We start from the raw sequence: 24,140 nt of genomic DNA, 5'->3' as shown, positions 1-24,140 counted from the left end.
AGTTTTCCCAACACCATTTATTAAATAGGGAATCCTTTCGCCGTTGCTTGTTTTTGTCAGGTTTGTCAAATATCAGATGCTTGTGGATTTGTGGTGTTATTTCTGAGGCTTCTGTTCTGTTCCATTTGTCTATATATCTGTTTTGTTATAAGTACCATGCTGTTTTTGTTACTGTAGCCTTGTAGTATAGTTTGAAGTCAGGTAGCATGATGCCTCCAGCTTTGTTCTTTTTGTTTAGGATTGTCTTGGCTATGTGGGTTCTTTTTTGGTTCCATATGTAATTTAAAGTAGTTTTTTCCAATTCTGTGAAGAAAGTCAGTGATAGCCTGATGGGGATAGCATTGACTGTATAAATTACTTTGGGCAGTATGGCCATTTTTGCAGTATTGATTCTTCCTATCCATGAGCATGGGTTGTTTTTTTTTTTCCATTTGTTTGTGTCCTCTCTCATTTCCTTGAGCAGTGGTTTGTAGCTCTCCTTGAAGAGGTCCTTCACATCGCTTGTAAGTTGTATTCCTAGCTATTTTATCCTCTTTGTAGTAATTGTGAATGGGAGTTCACTCATGATTTGGCTCTTTCTCTGTTATTGGTGTATAGGAATGCTTGTGACTTTTGCACATTGATTTTATATCATGAGACTGCTGAAGTTGCTTATCAGCTGGAGGAGATTTTGGGCTGAGATGATGCGGGTTTTCTAAATATACAATCTTGTCATCTGCAAACAGAGACAATTTGACTTCCTCTTTTCCTGATTGAATATGCTTTATTTCTTTCTCTTGCCTGATTGCCCTGGCCAGAACTTCCAATACTATGATGAATAGGAGTGGTGAGAGAGGGCATCCTTGTCTTGTGCTGGTTTTCAAAGGGAATGCTTCCAGTTTTTGCCCATTCAGTAGGATATTGGCTGTGGGTTTGTTATAAATAGCTCTTATTATTTTGAGATATGTTCCATTGATACCTAGTTTATTGAGAGTTTTTAGCATGAAGCGGTGTTGAATTTTGTCGAAAGCCTTTTATGCATCTATTGAGATAATCGTGTGGTTTTTGTCACTGGTTCTATTTATGTGATGGATTACATTTATTGATTTGAGTATGTTGAACCAGCCTTGCATCCCATAGATGAAGCCAACTTGATTGTGGCGGATAAGCTTTTTGATGTGCTGCTGGATTTGGTTTGCCAGTATTTTATTGAGGATTTACACATAGATGTTCATCAGGGATACTGGCCTAAAACTGTCTTTTTTTGTTGTATCTCTGCCAGGTTTTTGTATCAGGATGATGCTGGCCTCATAAAATGAGTTAGGTAGGATTCCCTCTTTTTCTATTGTTTGGAATAGTTTCAGAAGGAGTGGTACCAACTCCTCTTTGTACCTCTGGTAGAATTCAGCTGTGAATCCGTCTGGTCCTGGACTTATTTTGGTTGGTAGGCTATTAATTACTGCCTCAACTTCAGAACTTGTTATTGGTTTATTCAGGGATTCGACTTCTTCCTGGTTTAGTCTTGGGAGGGTGTATGTGTCCAGGAATTTACCCATTTCTTCTAGATTTTCCAGTTTATCTGCATAGAGGTGTTTATAGTATTCTCTGATGGTAGTTTGTATTTCTGTGGGATCAGTGGTGATGTCCCCTTTATCATTTTTTGTTGTGTCTATTTGATTCTTCTCTCTTTTCATTAGTCTGGCTAGCAGTCTATTTTGTTGATATTTGCAAAAAACCACCTCCTAGATTCATTCATTTTTTTTTTTTTTTGAGATGGAGTCTTGCTGTGTCACCCAGTCTGGAGTGCAGTGGCGTGATCTTTGCAAATTGCAAGCCCCGCCTCCCTGGTTCACACCATTCTCCTGCCTCAGCCTCCTGAGTAGCTGGGACTACAGGCGCCCACCACCACACCCAGCTAATTTTTTGTATTTTTAGTAGAGACAGGGTTTCACCATGTTAGCCAGGATGGTCTCGATCTCCTGACCTCATTATCCACCTGCCTCGGCCTCCGAAAATAACTTATTGATTTTTTTGAAAGGTTTTTTGTTTCTCCGTCTCCTTCAGTTCTGCTTTGATCTTAGCTGTTTCCTGTTTTCTGCTAGCTTTTGAATTTGTTTGCTATTGCTTCTCTAGTTCTTTTAATTGTGATGTTAGGGTGTCAATTTTAGATATTTCTTGCTTTCTTTTGTGGGCATTTAGTGCTATAAATTTCCCTCTACACACTGCTTTAAGTGTCCCAGGGATTCTGGTACGTTGTATCTTTGTTCTCATTGGTTTCAAAGAACACCTTTATTTCTGCCTTGATTTTGTTATTTACCCAGTAGTCATTCAGGAGCAGTTTGTTCAGTTTCCATGTAGTTGTGTGGTTTTGAGTGAGTTTCTCAATGCTGAGTTCTATTTTTATTGCACTGTGGTCCGAGAGGCTCTTATGATTTCCATTCTTTTGCATTTGCTGAGGAGTGTTTTACTTCCAATTATGTGGTCAATTTTAGAAAAAGTGCGATGTGGTGCTGAGAAGAATGTATATTCTGTTGATTTGGGGTGGAGAGTTCTGTAGATGTCTATTAGGTCCACTTGGTCCAGAGCTGAGTTCAAGTCCTGGATATCCTTGTTAATTTTCTGTGTTGTTGATCTGTCTAATATTGACAGTGGGATGTTAAAGTCTCCCATTATTATTGTGTGGGAGTCTAAGTCTCTTTGTAAGTCTCTAAGAACTTGCTTTATGAATCTGGCTGCTCCTGTATTGGGTGCATATATATTTAGGATAGTTAGTTCTTCTTGTTGCATTGATCCCTTTACCATTATGTTACACCCTTCTTTGTCTCTTTTGATCTTTGTTGGTTTAAAGCCTGTTTTTAACAGACGCTCCACCCTGCTTCAGCTTGCCCTCCATGGGCTGCACCCATTGTTTAACCATTCCCAATGAGATGAACTGGGTACTTCACTTGGAGATGCAGAAATCACCTGTCTTCTGCATTGATCTCATTGAGAGCTGCAGACCGGAGCTGTTCCTATTTGGCCATCTTGCCAGCAACCTGAACTTTTTTTTCATATGATTGTTGGCTGCATGTATGTCTTCTTTTGAAAGTTATCTGTTTATGTCCTTTGCCCTCTTTTTTAATGGAGTTATTTTTTTTCTTGTAAATTTAAGTTACTTATAGATGCTGTGTATTAGACTTTGTTGGATGCATAGTTTGCAAAAATTTTCTCCCATTTGGTAGGTTGTCTGTTTACTCTATTGATAATTTATTTTGCTATGCAGAAGCTCTTTAGTTTAATTAGATCCCATTTGTCAATTTTCAGTTTTGTTGCAGTTGTTTTTGGCATCTTCGTCTTGAAATTTTTGCCTGTGCCTATGTCCTGAATGGTATAGTCTAGGTTGTCTTCCAGGGTTTTTATAGTTTTGGGTTTTACATTTCAGCCTTTAATCCATCTTGAGTTAATTTTTTGCATATGATATAAGGGAGTGGTTCAGTTTTAATCTGCATATGACTAGCCAGTTATCCCAACACCATTTATCGAGTAGGGAATCCTTTCCCCATTACTTGTTTTTATCAGGTTTGTTGAAGATCATATGGTTGTAGGTGTGTGGTCTTATTTCTGGGTTCTCTGTTCTGTTCCATTGGTCTATGTGTCTTTTTTTGTACAAGTACTGTACTGTTTTGGTTACTGTAGCTCTGTAAAATAGTTTGAAGTCAGGCAATGTGATGCCTCCAGCCTTGTTCTTTTTGCGTAGGATTGCCTTGGCTACTTGGGCTCTTTTTTGGTTTCATATGAATTTTAAAACAGTTTTTTCTAGTTCTATGAAGAATCTTCATGGTAGTTTAATAGGAATAGCATTGAATCTATCAATTGCTTTGGGCAGTATGCCATTTTAATGATATTGATTCTTCCTATACAGAACATGGAATGTTTTCTCATTTGTTTGTGTCATCTCTGATTACTTTGAGCAGTGTTTTATAGTTTTCTTTGTAGATCTTTCCCCTCCCTAGTTAGCTATATTCCTAGGTATTTTATTCTTTTTATGACAATCGTGAATGGGAATTTGTTCCTAATTTGGCTCTCAGCTTGATTTTTGTTGGCGTATAGGAGCGCTAGTGATTTTTGCATGCTGATTTTATATCCCAAGACTTTGCTGAAGTTGTTTATCAGCTTAAGAAGCTTTTGGGATGATACTATGGAGTTTTCTAGATATAGGATCGTGTTGTCTCCTAACAGGGATAGTTTAACTTCCTCCCTTCCTATTTGGAGGTCCTTTATTTCTTTCTTTTGTCTGATTGTCCCAGCCAGGACTTCCAATACTATGTTGAATAGAAGTGGTAAGAGAGGGCATCCTTGTCTTATGTCAGTTTTCAAGGTGAATGCCTCCAGCTTTTGCCCATTCAGTATGATGTTGGCTGTGGGTTTGTCATAGATACCCTTTATTATTTTGAGGTTCCACATGATATTTTGATGCAGCCTAAAATGCTAAAATACTTTATTTAAATTATTATTGAAGGGTCAAATAACACGCACAAAGATACTTTTACTCCATTTCTGACACTCTTACTGCTACCCCTTCCCTAAACTACCTAGCAATGGGGTAAAGATCAAGATTGTAGGGGGCTGTGAGAGATGGAATGGACATTAACCAATGTCCATTTTTGGTTTCCCTAGATATCTGGAACTACACAAATGATAAAGAATGAGTCAGAACAATTGCTACAAGTTTTCCTTTACACTAATAGGGCTCAAAGGTGAACACTTGCATTATGACTAAAACCATGCCTCACTAAGGATTTAACTATAATTGGCACCAGGATGAAGGTCCCACATCTAGAGACTTCCTTGACTCTGTGGAGAGAGGTCAAGAGAAACTTCCAGATACCTACCCCTCCTTACCTCTAAACTCAGGTCATCACCCACACTATCTACCTTGAATCTACCAGGACAAATCTTATGCCTTCTATCCCTGATTTGTCAGACACTAAAAGAAGCCCCCAAACCAGCCATTCTTCGTCTCTAGCACTCCTGTAAGGCTTTGCATGACCATAGTTTCCCTTTTCCTGCCTATCTTCAACTCCTGAAACATTTCCATTGTGTTCCCCAGAAATCAGGGTCCTGCAACAGGACCCATATGTGACCACCTTCTTATAGAAACGTTTAAATCACTTGTTTTGCTCTAATGGAAGCCTGTTTCTCCACCTGTCTACTCTATGAATCCTTAAAACACAACTTACACTTTAGCTCTCTCAACTATTGATAGTTTTTGTCTCTCAGATCTCATACTCCTGGAACTTGGGTAGAGTTTTATGTCATCAGCTTATTTTGTCATCTGCTTATTCACTCGCTATCATTTTATTGTTATCTCACCTCTGAGTTGTTCACCTGCTTTCATGGATTTTTTATTTTTATTTTTTTAAGATAGAGTCTCACTCTGTCGCCCAGTCTGGAGTGAGGTGATGCGATCTCAGCTAACTGCAACCTCCGCCTCCCAAGTTCAAGTGATTCTCCTCCCACAGCCTCCCAAGTAGCTGGGATTAAAGGCATGCACCACCTCTTCCGGCAAATTTTTTTGTATTTTTAGTACAGACGGGGTTTCACCATGTTGGCCAGGCTTGTTTCGAACTCCTGACCTCAAGTGAGCTGCCTACCTTGGCCTCCCAAAGTGCTAGGATTACAGGCATGAGCCACTGTGCCTGGCCCTTCTTTCAACTACCTGACACTTTTGTCAACATCATTCCTGCCCTATTCAATTTTAATTTGAGGATCTTTTCAACATTCTGTTCTCCAATGATCTTTTTCTTTATCTTATTTTATCTCTCACTCATATGCTATTATTCTAAACCATGTCCTTACCAATAATTACAGCCCAACCAATATATTAATTTTTGGCATTTTGCTCTCTGACTAGGCTTGAATTCTATGGGCAATCATTATAGATGCTTCTTGCACACATGCTCCATTCTTTTGTTCCTCTCTTACTTCATCGAACTTACTTGGATAAACCACAACCCTAGTTAAAAGAGCTCTTTGTCTCCTTCACACCTGCTCCTGTTCACTGACTGGAGAGAAATACCTAATGTGCTCAATGGTCACATTTTAAATTCATGGTCATGAACATCAAATGAGTTTTTAATGCTATCTGGCAACCATAATGAATTTTCCTGGACTGCTGTGGACTCCTGTGCTTCTATTTCATGCTCTCTCCTCTTTCCTCTAACCTCTTAAGCCTTGCTCTCCATTTGCAATCTCAACTAATGATATTGGTCCGTATTTTACTGAGAAAGTGTAAGCACCGCTAAAAGAACTTCTGAGGACTCCCACAACTGCATCTACTCATCGAATAGCTTTTGCACTAATATTTGTTGCCTTTGTGCTTCTATCTGGGCTCTGATCTAAAGCCAATCCTTCCACTTGTTTACCAGATTCCATTCTTGTTTCCCTATTTGATTCTCTTTCCTCTTGAAACCTCAAAAGTGCACTTTAGCTATTATCTACATTCTTTTATTTTTTAAAAAAGCAATTATATTGAGATATAAATAAATTGCTGATGTTTGAAATGCACAAACTGATTAGTTCTGGTATTGCAGACATCATGAAACAATTCCCATTATTTAAGATAATGAACTTACCCATGACTCTCAAAAGTTTCCTCATGTCCCACTGAAATCCTTCCCTTTTCATCCCTACCCACTTTCCTATCTCTAGGTGACCACTGTTTTGTTTTCTGCTACTAAAGAGTATATTTCTTTTTCTAGAATTTTGTATGAATGGAATAATACAATATGTACTCTAGTTTGTCTGGCTCTTTGAACTCAACATATTAATTGATTGTATGTATATGAATAGTTTCTTCCTTTATATTGCTAAATAGTATTCCATGTATAGCTACACCAAAATTTGTTTATCTGTTAATCTTGTCAATTGCTACAAAATGGATCAGTTCTAAGGAAATTGCCATCTTAAAAATATTAAAGTTTTTGACACACGAATATGGTTTAACTCTATTTATTTAGGTTTTCTTTCATTGTCAGCAATATTTTATAGTTTTGAATGTATAGGTACTACACATTTTTGTTAGTTTTATTCCTAAGTAGCTTGTATGTTTTGTGTTATAAATGATACATTTTTAGGTACCAATTGTTCATTACTAGTATTTAGAGATAAAATTGGTTTTGCATATTGATCTTGAACCCTGCATTCTTCCTGAACTCACTTATCAGTTTTTGTATCTTTTTTGCAATGTTTCATAAAATTTTCTATGAAGATGACCATGTCAGCTGTAACTAATGACAGTTTTACTTTTTTTTTCAATAGGGATGCCATTTATTTATTTATTTGCTTGCTTTATTGCACTGGATAGAACCTTCAGTATAATGTTGAATAGAAGAGATGTGGACAGACATCCTGGTCTTATTCCTGCTCTTAGGAGAAAAGCAAACATCTTTTTACCATTTAATATGATGTTAGCTGTAGATGTTTCATAGATGCCTTTTATCAGTTTGAGGAAATACCCTTCTGATTCTAGTTTGGTAAGACTTTTTATCAAGAACGGATGACATATTTTGTCAAATGCTTTTTCTTTGACTATTGAGATGATCGTGTGGTTTTCAATTTTAGTTGGTTGCTATGGTGAATTACACTGATTGACTTCTTTTTTTTTTTTTTTTTTTCCTTTCTTTTTTTGAGATGGAGTCTCTCTCTGTTGCCCAGGCTGGAGTGCAGTGGCGTGATCTCAGCTCACTGCAACCTCCGCTTCCCGCATTCAAGCAATTCTCCGGCCTCAGCCTCCCGGGTAGCTGGGACTATAGGCACCCGCCACCACGCCCAGCTAATTTTTGTATTTTTAGTAGAGATGGAGTTTCACCGTGTTCCCCAGGCTGGTCTCGAACACCTGACCTCAAGTGATTTGCCTGCCTCGGCTTCCCAAAGTGTTGGGATTACAAGTGTGAGCCACCATGCCTGGCCTACATTGATTGACTTCTGAATGAGTGAATCAATCTTGCATGTCCGTGATAAAACTCACCTGATTATGATATTGTTCTTTCTATATATTGTAGGAAGTAATTTGCTGATATTGTGTCAAAAATTATTGTATCTGTGTTTGTAAACAATCTTGTTCTGTAATTTTCTTTTCTCATAATGTATTTATCTGGTTTTGGTATCTGTATAAAGCTGGCTTCATAGAATAAGTTAAGAGGTGTTGACTCTCCCTTAAATTTGTGGATGATTCATGTACAATGATATTATTTCTTTCTTAAATATTTGGTAGAATTCTCCAATGAAACCATCTGGTCCTGAAGTATTCTTTGCGGGAAGGTCTTCAACAACAAATTCAATTTTTAAAATATGTATAGGGCTATTCAGAATATATATTGCTTCTTGAGTAAGATCTGGTAGTTTGTCTTTCAAGATATTTTTATTTAATCTAAGTTGTTGAGTCTATTGGCATAAAGTTAATATTTCCATATTATGATCTTAATAGCAGTACAATTTATAACTTATCACCTCTGTCATTCCTGGTATTTATAACTTGTGTCTTCTCTTTTCCCTAATCAGTATGGCTAGAGGTCAATTAATGTTATTAACCTCAAAGAATAAGTTTTTGTTTTATTGATGTATATTGTTTTCTGTCTTCTGCTTTATTTATTTCTGTGCTAATCTGTGCTATTTCCTTTCCCTTGGTTCTTTGGGTTCACTTTGCTCTTCATTTTCTACATTCATATGTAGAAGCTGAGGTCAATGATTTAATATCTTCTAAGTTGTGCATTAGGGCTGTAACTTTTTTCTGCATACTGCTTTAGTGGCATTCCTTAAATTGTAATGTGTTGTGTTTTCATTCTTTTCAGAATACTTTCAGTTTTTTAAAAATTTAATTTTTATTTTAAATTCAAGGGTACATGTGCAAGTTTGTTAGAAGAGTATGTTTTGTGATGCTGCAATTTGGGCTTCTATGGATCTCATCACCCCGATAGTGAACAGCATACTCAATAGAAAGTTTTTAAGTCCGTACTCCTTTCCCTCTTTTCTAATCCCCCAGTGTCTATTGTTTCCATCTTTATGTGGGCACCCAGGCTGTTTCCATGACTTTGCTATTGTGAATGGTGTTGTGAAAAATACATGAGTGCAGGTATTTTTTGGGTAGAAAAATTTATTTTTCTTTGGGTATATACCCAGTAAGGGGATTGCTGGATCAAATGCTAGTTCTATTTTTAGTTCTTTGAGAAATCTCCACACTGCTTTCTACATGGGCAGAACTAATTTACATTCCCACCAACAGTATATAAGAATTCCCTTGTCTGTAGCCTCACTAACAGTTTTTTTTTTTTTAAACTATAAACATTCTGACTTGTGTGAGACAGTATCCCATTGTAGTTTTGATTTTTATTTCTCTGATGAGTAGTGAGTTTGAGCATTTTTTCATATGTTCTTTGGCTGCTTGTGTGTCTTCTTTTGACGACTGTCTGTTTGTGTCCTTTGCCTACTTTTTAATTGGGTTATTTGTTTTTTTCTTCTTGATTTGTTTAAGGTTTTTTTTTTTCACGTTGGCTTTGGAAACTCTGATAACTATGTGCCTTGGGGATGGTCATCTTGTATAATATCTTGCGGTAGTTCTCTGAGTTTCTTGAATTTGCATGTTAACCTCTGTAATGAGATTGGGACATTATCATAGATTATATCCTCAAGTATGTTTTCCAAGTTGCTTACTCTCTCTTCTTCTCTCACAGGAATGCTAATGAGTAACAGGTTTGGTCACTTTGCATAATCTCATATTTCTTGGATACTTTGATCATTTTTTAAAATTCTTTTTTGTTGTTGTTGTTGCCTGACTGGGCTGATTTGAAGGACTGATCTTTGAGCTCTGGAATTCTTTCCTCTGCTTGGTCTAGTCTGCTATTAAGGCTTTAAACTGTATTTTGAAATAACTATAGTGAGTTTTTCAATTCCTGAAGCTGTGTTTCGTTCTTTCTTAATATAACTATGTGGTCTTTCAAATCTTGGATGGCTTTTCTGGCTTTATTGGATGGGATTTCAACTTTCTCATGGATCTCGTTGCTTCTTTGCCATCCAGATTCTGAATTCTATGTCTGTCACTTCAGACATTTCAATCTGGTTAGCATCCATTACTAAGAAGCTAGTGTGATCCTTTGGACGTGATGAAATGCTCTGGCTTTTTGAATTGCATGAGTTCTTGCTCTGATTCCTTCCCATCTGAGAGAGCGGTCACTTCTTTTTCTTTTGGAATTTGCTGTTGTTTGGATGGGGTTGTTTGTTTTTATACTCTTTTTTCCCTTAAGGGTTTGACTGTGGTGTATGTTTTATTTAGTCCATTGGCTTTGCTTCTGGGTACTTGCACAGGGCCAAGGCTCTGTATGGTTTCTGTGGTTGTAGATAGGGTTCTGCAGTGGGTTACACAGGTGTCGTATGCTGAAACAATGTATTTTTGTTTGGTGGTGTAATTCAGGCTGCAGCTCAGTAGATAGGCTTTTACCTGCACTCACCCTTCCTTTTGTATTTCAGTGCTCTGGGGAGGGGGGCAAGAGATGACTCCCTCTCCCTGTCTGTTCCTAGGCCTTGGTGCTATCCTCTTCAATTGCACCACTGAGCCAAGTTTTCTTTGCCCCAAAGGGGACTTTGGTGGGCTGCATCCCCTCTTTCCTTAGGGTTGGTCCATGCCGAAGGTTAGGTTGCCAGGAGGCCCGTGACTCTCCAGTGATTCACCAGTTCCGTGTGCTTGCAGGAGTCAGAGTGCATGCATTGTTGGGTATGGCTGCAGGTGGTCTGTTGATGCAGTGGGTCAATGGTGGAGGATCCCCAGGCAGAACAGTGATGCTGTGAGTGTGCAACCAGTATGCTGCCCACAGCCCGGGATTTTCAGAAACATTGAACTACTCAAACATCTCTCAATATGCCTTGATCTTCAGTATCTCATTGCCTTGTACATACTATTCCCTTTCATTGACATGCCCTTCCTTGTTCCTCATCCACTTCTTAGCCTAGGCCATCAGAGCCACATATACACATCTGACTCCCTCAATGAAAATTGGTTTTCTCTTCATACATGCTTTTAGTATATTTAACATTCTGAATCTGAATCTAATTGTTTGATTATGCATCTCTTTTCACATATAGCTGTGATCAATGAGAAATATTTGATTCGTGCTTTTTATTTTTTTTTTAATGTACCTAGTAACCTAGCATATTATTTGGTACACTATAGTGAAGTTCTTAATAAATTATTTGGGATGATAAAACAAGATGATGAGGGAATGAGTTGCAGTGGTGGAGGATGGAAGAGAGAAAGAGAGCGTGTGTGTGTTTGTGTCTGTGTGTGTCTATGAGCACATGTATGTGGCAGAAGGGGAGTTAATCAGTTGGATGTGAGTCATGAAGCAGATAGAGGCATTAAGGATGTCATTTAGGTTTTAGCTTGGTCCTTTGGACAAATATTCCAGCCAGCAGGAAGACTAGAGGCTGTGATGGACACAAAAATAGTCTATTGTCCTTTAGGAGACAGTGGAAAAATATCCCTGAAATGTTTTATGTACTCTCTAACTTATAAAGGAAAATATGATGCCTGCATGCCTGTTCTTACCTGTACATGAGTCCAATTCTGAGTCAACTAAGTGTTGAAAAAAATACTTTTTCCAGTATTGGGTTATCCTTAATTGAGCACAATATTGTACATCCACTGACAATCTAGCCACATTTACAGTCATTAATATCTTTAGAAAATTTATAGCTGCTAAATTGAAGAGTTTTTGTATAAAAGAACTCTAAAGTGGCAATGTGATAGCTTGGGTGACAGTGCATAGTTTGATAAATCACCCATGGTTCTATAGATGCTGACTGAGAATAATTGATCTGAAGGAAATCTAGAAGTTTCACTTTGGAAACCAGTTCACTTTGAGGCTTTTATTTTGGGTCACAGTGGTACATTTCAGAGTAGTAATATAAAATTAAGTAACAGTGGACATTCTTCTTCCTTCTTTCTTCAGTGGTAATCTGCTCTATTGTATGATGGGTAATCATCATATATAATCACAAATAAAGTTTCTGGTTGGAGTTGAATCACACAAACTCCAAATCCACAGTGAAATTCTGGAAGAAGATTCTCAAATATAAAATAAAGGGGCAAGCATATTAGGATTTATCAATTTTATTAGTGTCCATTAGCTATGCTGAATATATCAATGAGAGAAGAATCTATATTGAAACAGATTCTTTATAAATCTCCATTGCTTTAAATAAATAACATATATGAATTAATATTGGACCTGTCTTAGGAATTATGGGAAAAGTGTATTCTGGCTTATGTAACAGGGCATGTATGTCTTGAACTAAGGTATTTGAAAACATCTTCCACAATTGCGTCATATGGAAATCAGGAAAACTAATATCTTTTTACTCATTATGATGCTACCGTTTTGAAGATAAAAGGAACTGTCTTTGAAAGAGGAAGAATACTTCGTTTGTATATGTGGGAAAGAAATACTTCCATTCTTCTCTATGTACTTAGAAGCTTCTATTTCTGTTTACCTCTTCTTATATCCATCCTCATGAGAGAAGACTATGCATTGAGTCATATTTGACAAGTGGGTGGACCACTGTGTTACAACGCAGACAGTTGTGCTCAATTCTCTTCTAATAGCAGGGTGGAATAATGGATTTAAGTCAGTTCTTGCTATTTTCAGTCTTTTACTCTCTGTTTAATTATCACCACCTTTGTGATTATAGGGGACAGGTAATTGAGGCAGGGTCGATTCTATAAACCAAACTGACATGTTTGATGCCATTCTTCCTCATAGCATGTAGATTACAATTAATGGAGTTAGAACTGTCATGTTGTTGAAAGAGTATTTTGAGAAGTTTTTTTTCTTTTTCATATGAATATGCCTTTTCACAGAGAACACACACTCATGAAGATGCACAAAACACGGGCAGTCTTTTGGTTCTCTCTAGATACAATATAGAAAAAGGGACAGATTTCAAACAAAGATGAGAGCAGAGGATTCTATTTGTCACCATTCTAGGCAGTGTGTGGTGCAGGCTGATGGCAAAGAATAGGCATCTTGTTTTAGCAGCCTGAGAGTTCCAAAGCAAACTAGAGGAGGGAAACAACATTGGTCTTTATAAGTACAACATATCTATTCTGTATCTATTCTATTGCTGGAGGCAATTTTGAAGGTAATGTTATTTGTTTGGGATTAACAGCATCAATTTCAAAAGTGATATCTGGTTCCTTATACTGTTTTAGGGGGTAGTATTAAGAACACACACCTTAGATTCAAATCCTTGATTCCAGCCTGAGATTTTCTGTTTATTAGCTGTTGACTCAGTTTCTTTCATTTTTAAAAGAAAATTTCAATAGCTTTTGGGGTACAAGTGGTTTCTGGTTACATGGATGAATGTTATAGTGATGAAGTCTGAGATTTTAGTGTACCCGTCACCTGAGTAGTGTACATTATACCCAGTATGTTGTTTTTGTTAATCTGTCCCCCCTTTTCTGAGGCTCCAATGTCCATTATATCACTCTGTATGCCTTTGTGTACCCATAACTTAGCCCTCACTTATAAGTGAGAACATATGGTATTTGGTTTTCCAATACTGAGTTATTTCACTTATAATAATGACCTCCAGCTCCAACCAAGTTGCTGCAAAATACATTATTTCATTCTTTCTTATGGATGAGTAGTATTCCATGCTGTATGTATACCACGTTTTCTTTATTCACTCATTGGTTGATTGGCACTTAGATTGGTTCCATATCCTTAGAATTGTGATTTGTGCTGTGATTAACATATGCTTGCAGGTGTCTTTTTGATAATAATGACTTTTCCTTTGGGTATATAGCCAGTAGTACGATTTGTCCATCAAATGGAAGATCTACTTTTACTTCTCTGAGAAATCTTCATCCTGTTTGCTACAGGGGTTGTGCTAATTTATATTCTCCCCAACAGTGTATAAGCTTTTCCTTTTCACCATATCCACACCAACACCTATTGTTCTTTGACTTTTTAGTAATGGCCATTCTGGCTGGGGTAAGATGGTATATCACTGTGGTTTTAATTTGTGTTTCCCTGATGACTAGTGATGTTGAGCATTTTTAAATGTTTCTTTGCCATTTGTATGTCTTCTTTTGAACAATGTCTATCCATGTCATTTGCCCACTTTTTGATGGGACTATTTGTTGCCAACAACAATAAAAAGCCCGTGGCCAGATAGATTCACAGCTGAGTTCTACCAGACATTCGATAGTTTTAGTAGGTGCCAGTCCTATTGAAACTATTACAAAGTATTGAGAAAGAGAGAATCCTCCCTAACTCATTTTGTGAAGCCAGTATCACTCTGATACCAAGGCCAGGAAAGGACCTAACAAAAAAAAAAATACCCAGACAGACCAATATCCGTGATTAACATAGATGCAAAAATTCTTGACAAATTACTAGCTAACCAAATCCAACAGCACATCAAAAATATGATTCACAATGATCAAGTGGGTTTCATTCCAGGGATACAGGGATGGTTCAATATACACCAGTCAATAAATGTATGCGTAATTCCCTTGGGAATGGCTTAGAAAGAATAGGTGATTGGCAGGACAAGATTTAGTAATTTCTGGGTCTCTGGAAGTAACTACATCTATTTCAATTCAGTAACTTCTAACTCAACTTCTAAAGGAACTAGTTATTTCTATTAGCAATTTGAAGACTACTTGCATCATCTGTGAAGTTTAGCATAATGTCTTGCATATGGTCAGTACACAGTAACTACCTGGAATGAGTGAGTAAATCCTAGAACCCTCTCTGTTTATGAGGAAGTGAGTTGTGACACAGAGAGGTGAGAGATTAGCCAAACGCCACACAGTTCGGTATCAACAGACCAAGATTAGAATCCACCCGTTCTGATGGCATCGCAGTCCATTAGTTTTAAAATGGTTTGCACTACTTCTTGAATTGTTTTTGTATTACTTTAAAACGACAACTCTTCTCAAGGGTGCAGAATAAACATTATCCACCAACCTACAAAGCTACTAGAGCTGAGAAATCAAATGACAGCTTTGAGATACTGAGTATTGTGTGTAATCAAATTCTACTTTGGATGCCAGAAATCAGAAACCAAGAGGCAGCTCTTCTGAATAACACATTCATGTAAACGACACTGCCAGTTCCTGGCACATGGTAGTTATAGGCACATATATCAATTCTTACTGATTTTATCTTGATTTCTTAGGTGTTTAGGGGTGGTAAGTAATCATGAGAATGGCTAACTCAAAGCACAGAGGGTTCCTCCTGATTAAAGCACTCATGGCCTAAGTACTTTAGCAGGATTTACTCAGAAGGAGAACTTTTTGAATACTTTGAATAATTACCACTGAACATTGACCTAATTTTTAAGAAAAAAATTCTAAAATATTAGAAAAATACTGTAGGTTTATGTATAACCAAATATGTATCTGGTTATAATAATATGTTTTATAAATTCAAAGAAACTTTAGGAATTCAGGCTAACTCGACTTTAAAAAACATATTTTCTAAATTCACAGGATTCAAACTACCAATAGAAATATTTTTTCCTTCTCTTATAAGATGTCACAATAAAACCATTTGAATTAAAAATCTGGAATGTGAATTGTTTTCACTTTCAAAGAATGATAATTTCAGCATCATTTCAGAAGACACTTAGTTGTAACCCTTGAAATATCAACGTGTTAAATTATATTTTAATAGGATTTAGTTTCAAAATGAAATACCTATGCTATTATTATATTTAATACTATAATATCAACTCCTCAAGGTTATAAGCTATTGTTTAATCACTTAAAAAGATTCTATTAATGCTTGATATTGCCAGGGCAGTGTATGGAGATACAAGAACAAGTAAATCTCAAATTCTGCCCTCTGTCAGTATGGTGAGATGAGTAGATGAGTAAATGAATAAATAAGTAAACACCAGACAGTGTGATTTGCATAACAGTAGTGGTCAGTGCAAGGTACTCTAGAAGCATAAAGAAGATTATGAACAGGAAATATTTCTTGGAGTACACAGCTCTTCTAGAGTCTATTTTTGAATATCCTTTAAATACAGTATCAGATATGCCTCATGCATGTCTTAGAAATCATTATATGCAAATATTTAAGGATAAAATATTAGCTTCCAAGTACTTAATAATCTGGAAGAAAATAGAGCACATCTAATTTAGTAAATGTTTGAACAGAATCTTGTTGCCATTTGTGAGGAAATTTGCTCTGGGAGAGTATGTGTGAATTACTACTGGAATGTGCTTCTTCCTTCTAGCCTTCCACTGTGCTTTCTGTAGTTCTATATCTGGAAGGCTAATCTTCTCTCTAGGCTTTGCTGAACAGATAATAAAATTCTCTTTTTCTTAAGCTGAATGCTTCATCCCAGGAAATACCAGAAAAAACAGCAAACATATCCCACATTACATTCTGTCATAGTAAATCTTTCAGGGCAGTTTAATTTCTCGTTTTTTATGTGTAGGTTTTTTTTTTTAAAGGTGTATTTTAAATCATCACATTAGATTTTCAATGGGGAGGAGAAAAAAAGAAAGGAAATGGATAGTTGCAGATAGAGTGGGGGAGAAGAACTTGATTATCTCTGAATTGCAGCCTCTGCTGATGCAGACAGATGATCTGCATGTGCTGTGTGCTCTGCAGAGCCCTGGAGAGCTGCCAGTCGTGATCCACCTTAATATTTAATAGACATTTGTACAGAAACACTGCATGAAAGATGTTAATTGCTCATAACTTTATTTTTTCTTTTTTAATTTAGCAGGCTGCTAGTCATAAAATAAAGAATGTTGTTTGGCTAGGTTGAAATTTTTAATGTTCAGCTCTTACATTTTTCTATGAGATAATTTTTCCTGTGAAAAGTTAGTAATAAATACTTTGTACTTGTATCATGCCTCACTCCAAAGACATCAAAGTCGTCATCAGAAAGTCACTGATATTTGGAAAGAATTCCAGGGGCTTTGTACTCTGCTCAGTTCTCCTGGAAATGCTGCTCCAAACAGTGAGTCTGAGCTATAGGGAAACTCTCTTTTCTGCACCATGTTTCTTGAAGTCTTACTCGGTTATTTATCCTGTGGCAAACATCTTAAGTCCTGAAGGCTCACAGTCCTTCTGGTTCCATCACAATCACTGAATGATTTTTTATGTTCTCTTTAAATTTCATTCACAAATCAGTTTTAGTTTGGAGAGTACTATGCACAATATCTGTATAGAAGCACCAAATAAAACAATTTCTAATAACTTCTTAAGGATTACAGTAAAAAGAGAAGTGATTCCTGGTGGTAAATAGTGACAGGATGTATTTCAGTATAGAGTTCTTCTGTAATATGTGACATTTTTTTGACCACTCATAGCATCATCCATGTTCTATAATTCTGTGTTCTTTTTTTTTTTTTTTTTGAGACAGAGTCTTGCTCTGTCACCCAGGCTGGAGTGTGTGATCTCGGCTCACTGCAAGCTCTGCCTCCCAGGTCCAAACCATTCTCCTGCCTCAGCCTCCCGAGTAGCTGGGACTACAGGCGCCCGCCACCACGTCCTGCTAATTTTTTGTATTTTTAGTAGAGACTGGGTTTCACCATGTTAGCCAGGATGGTCTTGATCTCCTGACCTTGTGATCCGCCCGCCTCAGCTTCCCAAAGTGTTGAGATTATAGGCATGAGCCACCGTGCCCGGCTAATTCTATGTTCTTTTAATGCAACATGCTATAGCCTCTGGTTTTAATGTGTTTCTTTTCACTGCTTTGAAGTCTTTTTCTTTTTTTTTTTTTTTTTTTTTTTGTCTATTCAAAAGTTACCACCTCTGAAAAGTTTTTCCAGACCTGACCACAAGGCTCAATTTATTATTTTTCTGTTCTAGCCTAAAAGTTTTCTGAAGTGTAGTAGTGCTTATCCATGGTATTGTAATTATTTGTATACATATTTGTCTCTCTTACCTTGCTATGAACCCTTTGAAGAGAGATGATCTCTTACTGTTTTCTGAATCTTTATTGTCTAACAGGGCTGGACCCATACAAAGTGCTCATAAGGGTTTGTAGAAAAAATTCTTTTTTATAAATTACCAAAAGTTTCTACAGAATTTTAAATGACAACAGATGTTTAATTTCAAATAGGCTCCTCTCTGCTTTCACCAAATCAGCATCAGTTCAGAAGATATGTTATTGTCCATGCTTTAAAAATAACTAAACCATTTCTTGTATTAAATTTACATGAGCATTTGCGAAAGAAACAGGAAAAAGGGAATAACCTATACATATAAAAATTAGATAAATAATTACGGAACAATGTTAACTTTATAAAGTGAATTTGCTGTGTTAAAGTGAAACATTTTAGGAGTTTAAACAGAAAAAAAAAAAGCTTGCTTATGAAAGGCCAACACGGTGTTTCAATTTCTGGAAACTTCTACAAATATGTTAAATGTAATCCTTTGCAATATTGCCCCTGGAGTAATATAGTCACTTGTTTGCTTTTGTATGTTGGACTAGGCTCTTCATTTTATATCTTGTTTTGTTTCCTTGAATCTTATAGCCCACAGTCCAATCTTCAAGAGAACGTGAACATAACCTTCCTGTTCTTCCTTACTCCGTAGAACCTCAAGGCAGTTTTCTAACAAAATTGTTCAGTGAATTGCTTTAGGCCACAGAGCAAGTAAATTGTAATAAAGGGAAAAGAGTTCAGATCTCTTATTTCTCTGCAACCCCATCTACTCTATGAAGATTATAATGTTCTATCATGAGACCACATATTTCATAATGGTCTGTAAAAGAGTGTAGATTTTCTGAGGTGGTGTGAGATTTTCTGAGTTTATATCATAAAGAGATAAACTTCACATAAATAACAGGCCCTTAATATAATCTACCTGAAATGAAGAGCTTTAAAAACGTTTATCCCCGGCCAGGCACGGTGGCCGTAATCCTAGCACTTTGGGAGGCCAAGGTGGGCGGATCACCTGAAGTCAGGAGTTCGAGACCAGCCTGACCAACATGGCGAAACCCTGTCTCTACTAAAAATACAAAAATTAGCCAGGCGTGGTGGTGGGTGCCTATAATCCCAACTACTCAGGAGGCTGAGGCAGGAGAATCGCTTGAATGGGGGAGGCAGAGGCTGCAGTGAGCCGAGATCCAGCCATTGCACTCCAGCCTAGGTGCCAAGAGCAAAACTCCACCTGGAAAAAAAAAAATGTTTATCCCCAGTAAACCCATTCCTGAGACTCTCTTAAGAAAGTTATCAAAGATTTGTACTGAAGAACTTCATGTCATTATCTTAGTAAAGAATGGAAAACTATTATATGTTCAACAATGTAGACTGTAAGTAAGTCACAGTACATCTATATGATGAAATATAAAACAAAAATTTAGGTGTTGGAAGATTTTTATAAAGGCATTGGAGAATGGCCACAAAATAACATTACATAAAGAAAGATAAGAACAAATTGATATATATAAAGAAAGAAAACATGTAATTTTTTAAGCAAAATGTATATATGCATACACACATACATATTAGAATAAAAATAGAAAAATTAGAATAAAAATGAAAAAAATTAGAATTAAGACCAATTACGTTTCTTCGAAATTTTTCTCATCCCATAATAAGCATATATTGCTATGAAATGAGAAAAAAAGGAATATTGCAAGGTACCAAGTTACAGGTTACACATAAGTTCTAGTGGAATTTTACTGTAGGAAACTACGATTTAGGGTAGGCTCGGTGAATTATAGAGACTTGTTATAAATTATATCTTGCCTCATGGTATCCTAGAATATGTAAGTAGATTTGACTTGATGATTATGGGCTGTGCATCAAAATAACTTGGATGGAGAGAAACTTTTAAAAACCTTCCTGTAAGTATTCATCTCAGTTCTCTTGCATGTGTACATCTGGGAATGTGAATGTGGAATCCAGCTTATATATTTTGACAAGTTTTCTCCAGGTAATTCAGATACACATAAGTGATTATGTTATACTACCTTGGTTTGAAATAATGAGATTGGATCTTGAATCAAGCTTGAAAAGAAGAGGTGAGAATGGATGAAGAGGAAACATTTAACTTCTGGTAGAAAGATAAGTGAAGTGCTCATAGCTCTCTGAAGAGGAAGATAATCATGAAACAGGTTTGCTGGTATAGATTTGTCGTTACAAAAGATATACAAGAGTAGTTGGTATCTTACTGCTTTTTTAAACTCCTGAACTGAGGGTAGGGAAAGAGAAATGAACACAAATAATGTCTTTTGGGGTTATGACCTGAGAAATAGATTTCAGTCATTATAAAGACATGCATACCTAAATTGGCAGGCTAATTTAATCAATATTTCTGTCCTTTCCAGAGCAATACACACAGATTAAAAAGCTTTAATTCAGCCAGGCATGGCGGCTCACGCCTGTAATCTCAGCACTTTGGGAGGCCAAGGCGGGTGGATCACCTGAGGTCAGGAGTTCGAGACCAGCCTGGCAAACATGATGAAACCCTGTCTCTACTAAAAATACAAAAATTAGCTGGATGTGGTGGTGGGCACCTGTAATCCCAGCTACTTGGGACATCGAGGCAGGAGAATTGCGTGAACCCAGGAGGCGGAGGTTGCAGTGAGCTGAGATTGCATCATTGCACTCCAGCCTGGGCAACAAGAGTGAAACTTCATCTCAAAAAAAAAAAAAAAAAAAAAAAAAGGCTTTAATTCCTATTACTCTCTCTCATTTTACATGGTACTATTTTTGGTATTTTATTTTTATCTAGTTTTTATATCCCACAATTTTTTATTTTCTTAGCATCAGTGTTTTTTCAGATTGCTCCAAAAGTTTGGCAGTTTATTTGTACACAGGGATATCTTTCAACCAGTTTTCTTTGTTCATTCAATTATTTCTTGTTAAAAATTTAGTGATTCATTCATTGAGAATATGACTGATAAATTGTCATGCTTTGATTGTTTTAAAATGCCTCTATTTTACCCTCACTCTTGAATATGTAAAAACAAAATATGAGTGGATGTTTATTTAGCATATGTTATAACAATAAGATGTTTTATGGAAGCCTTATGGTTACCACAAAGAAAATACCAGCAGAGGATACACAAAAATAAGTGAGAAAGTAATCAAAGTATGTCACTATATAAAGATCAATGAAACATAAAGGAAGACAGCAAGAGAGGAAAAGTCTAGATGGAGTTTGCCATGCCTCCATGGTTTTTTCACTCTTTGCACTTTCAGAGTTAGCGCTGTGCAGACACTATCATGGTCTATGGCCTGTACCTTTCGGAGTAGTGACCTAAGCCATACCTGGGTCCATTGGTGGCATGGTTAGGGCAGTCAAGAAGTGATGCACCAGAATGCAGGGAGCAGAGACTGGAGTGGCCCTGGGCAGTGAGCCTTAAGTTCCCACAGGTACCCTGGACCTCTCCCTTGAAACTGTTTGGCCTTTGAAGCCCTAGCACACTGGGCTTGTTCAGCCTCAAAAATCTCTAAACTGCCTTTGGGGTCATTCTTTCATTGTATTGTTGAATAGCATCTGGCTTCCTTCCATCCATACTACTTAAAAAAAAAATTTTTTTTGAGACATCGTCTTGCTCTGTAACCAAAACTAGAATTCAATGTTCTTAAATTCTGCCTTCCATAAAGTACTAGACATGGACATAATTCAGCCAAGTTATTTGCCACTTTTAAGAAGGATGGTCTTCCAGCCCTCCAGGCTGGAGTGCAGTGGTGCCATCTCAGCTCACTGCAACCTCTGCCTCCCGGATTCAAGCGATTCTCATGCTTCAGCCTCCTGAGTAGCTGGGATTACAGGCATGTGCCACCACACCTGGCTAATTGTTGTATTTTTTAGTAGAGACAGAGTTTCGCCATATTGGCTAGGCTTTTCTAAAACTCCTGGCCTAAAGTGACTCACCCACCTCAGCCTTTTACAGTGCTGGGATTACAGGCATGAGCCACCACATGCCCAGCCTATCCATACTACTCTTATGCCACACCTTTCGTATTGTCTAGCATACCATCTTATTCTTTACTATCTGGCTAGGCTGAGAATTTTCCAAATATTTAAGTTCTGCTTCCCTTTTGTGTATAAATTATAAACAGTTATGAGAAGCCATGCAACATCTGGAATTCTTTCCTGCTTAGCAATATCTTACCAAAACTAGAATTCATTGTTCTTAAATTCTGCCTCCCATAAAGTACTAGACATGGACATAATTCAGCCAAGTTATTTGCCACTTTTAAGAAGGATGGTCTTCCTCCCTCCAGTTTCCAGTAAGACATTCCGTATTTTTGCCTAAGACCTCATTGAAATGGCCTTTATCATCCATGTTTCTACCAACATTCTGATCACAACTATTTACATCTCTAAGAAGAGTGTCACTGTCTCTACAGCTCTTCTCTTTTGATCCCTCACCAGAATCTCTGTTAATGGTGTGCTCATGACAGTCTAGGCTGTTTTTAGCAACCTCCAAATTCTCCCAGCCTTTATCCCTTACCTAGTCCAAAGCTGCTTTCACATTTTTAGATATCTGTTGTAACAACATCCCTATTTGTTGGTACCACTTTCTGTCTTAGTTCATTTGTGGTGCTATAACAAAATACCCAAGACTGGGTAATTTATAAACAATAGAAATTATTTTCTCACAGTCCTGGAGGAGGACTCATAATCAAGGTGCCAGCAGGTTCAGTGTCTGGCAAAGGCCTGCTCCTCATAGATCAGGATGTCTACGTGTCCTCACATAGGAAAAGGGATAGAAGGGCAAAAAGGGGGCTTCATTCTCACATGAGAGAAGAGTGAAAGAGGTAAACTTGCCCCCCTCAAGTTCTTTTAAAAAGCATTAATCAATTTATGAGGGTGGAGCTCTCATGGCCAAGACTCAAACAAAATCATAGATGAAACAGGAGACATTACAATAAATGTCACAGAGCTTAAAAAGGTGAAAAGATACTTTTATGAAAAATTTTTTGCCAACAATTTGAATAATTTAGAAGAAATAGATCAATTCCTAGAAACATACAATCTGTCAAGACTGAATCATGAAGAAACAGAAAAATCTCACTAGAAGTGTAATAGTAAGGAGATTGTACTGGTAATCAAAAATCTCCCAACAAAGAAAAGCTCAAGATCAGTTGGCTTCCCCAAGGAATATCAAACATTTAAAAAATAATTAATGCCAACTTTTCAAAAAAAATTGAAGAGGAGAGAACACTTTCAAACCTATTTTATGAGTCTAGCTTTCGCCTGATAACCAAGTCAGAAAAGATACTACAAGAAAATAAAACTTCAGGACGATATTACTAATGAATATAGATGGAAATATCCTCACCAAAACACTAGAAAACAAAATTTAACAGCACATTAAAATAATTGTACTTTACAACCAAGTGTGATTTATCCCTGGGATGCAAAGATGTTTTAACATATGAAAATCAATTAGTGTGATGTACCACATTAACAGAATGAAGGATGAAAATCACATGATGATCTCAATAGATGCAGAAAGAGCATTTGACAAAATTTGACATCCTTTCATGATGAAAATACTCAAAAAAATAGGAATAGAAGAAAATGACCTCAACATAAGATGAGTCATGTGTGAAATGTCCACAGCTAATATCATACTGAATAGTAAGAAAATGGAAAGCTTTTTTTCTAAGATCATGAAGAAGACAAAAATGCCTTTTTACCACTTTTATTCAACATAGTTCTAGAAGTACTAGCAGAGCAACTACACAAGAAAACATAAAAAACATAAAAAGCATTCAAATTAGAATGGAAGAAGTAATATTATCTCTGTTTGTAGATAACATCATCATATACATAGAAAATCCCAAAGATTCCACAAAAAGCCTGTTAGTACTAATAAATGAATTCAGCAAAGTTTCAGGATCCAAAATAAACATACAAAAATCAGTTGTGCCTCTATACTTTAACAAAAAACAATCTAAAAAGGAAATCAATAAAGCAATCACATTTCCAATAGCATCAAAAATAATAAAATACTTAAAAATAAATTTTATGAAGGAGGTGAAAAATTTGTACACTGAAATCTACAAAACAGTGCTGAAAGAAATTAGAGAACACAAATAAATGAAAAGACATCCATGTTCATGGATTGGAAGAACTAATATTCCCCAAATCTCCATACTACCCAAAATGGTCTATAGATTAATAAAATCC

This window comes from Pongo pygmaeus, chromosome 2 (assembly GCF_028885625.2).
Source record: "Pongo pygmaeus isolate AG05252 chromosome 2, NHGRI_mPonPyg2-v2.0_pri, whole genome shotgun sequence".
NCBI classification, from domain to species: domain Eukaryota; kingdom Metazoa; phylum Chordata; class Mammalia; order Primates; family Hominidae; genus Pongo; species Pongo pygmaeus.
This window is presented reverse-complemented; position numbering follows the sequence as displayed.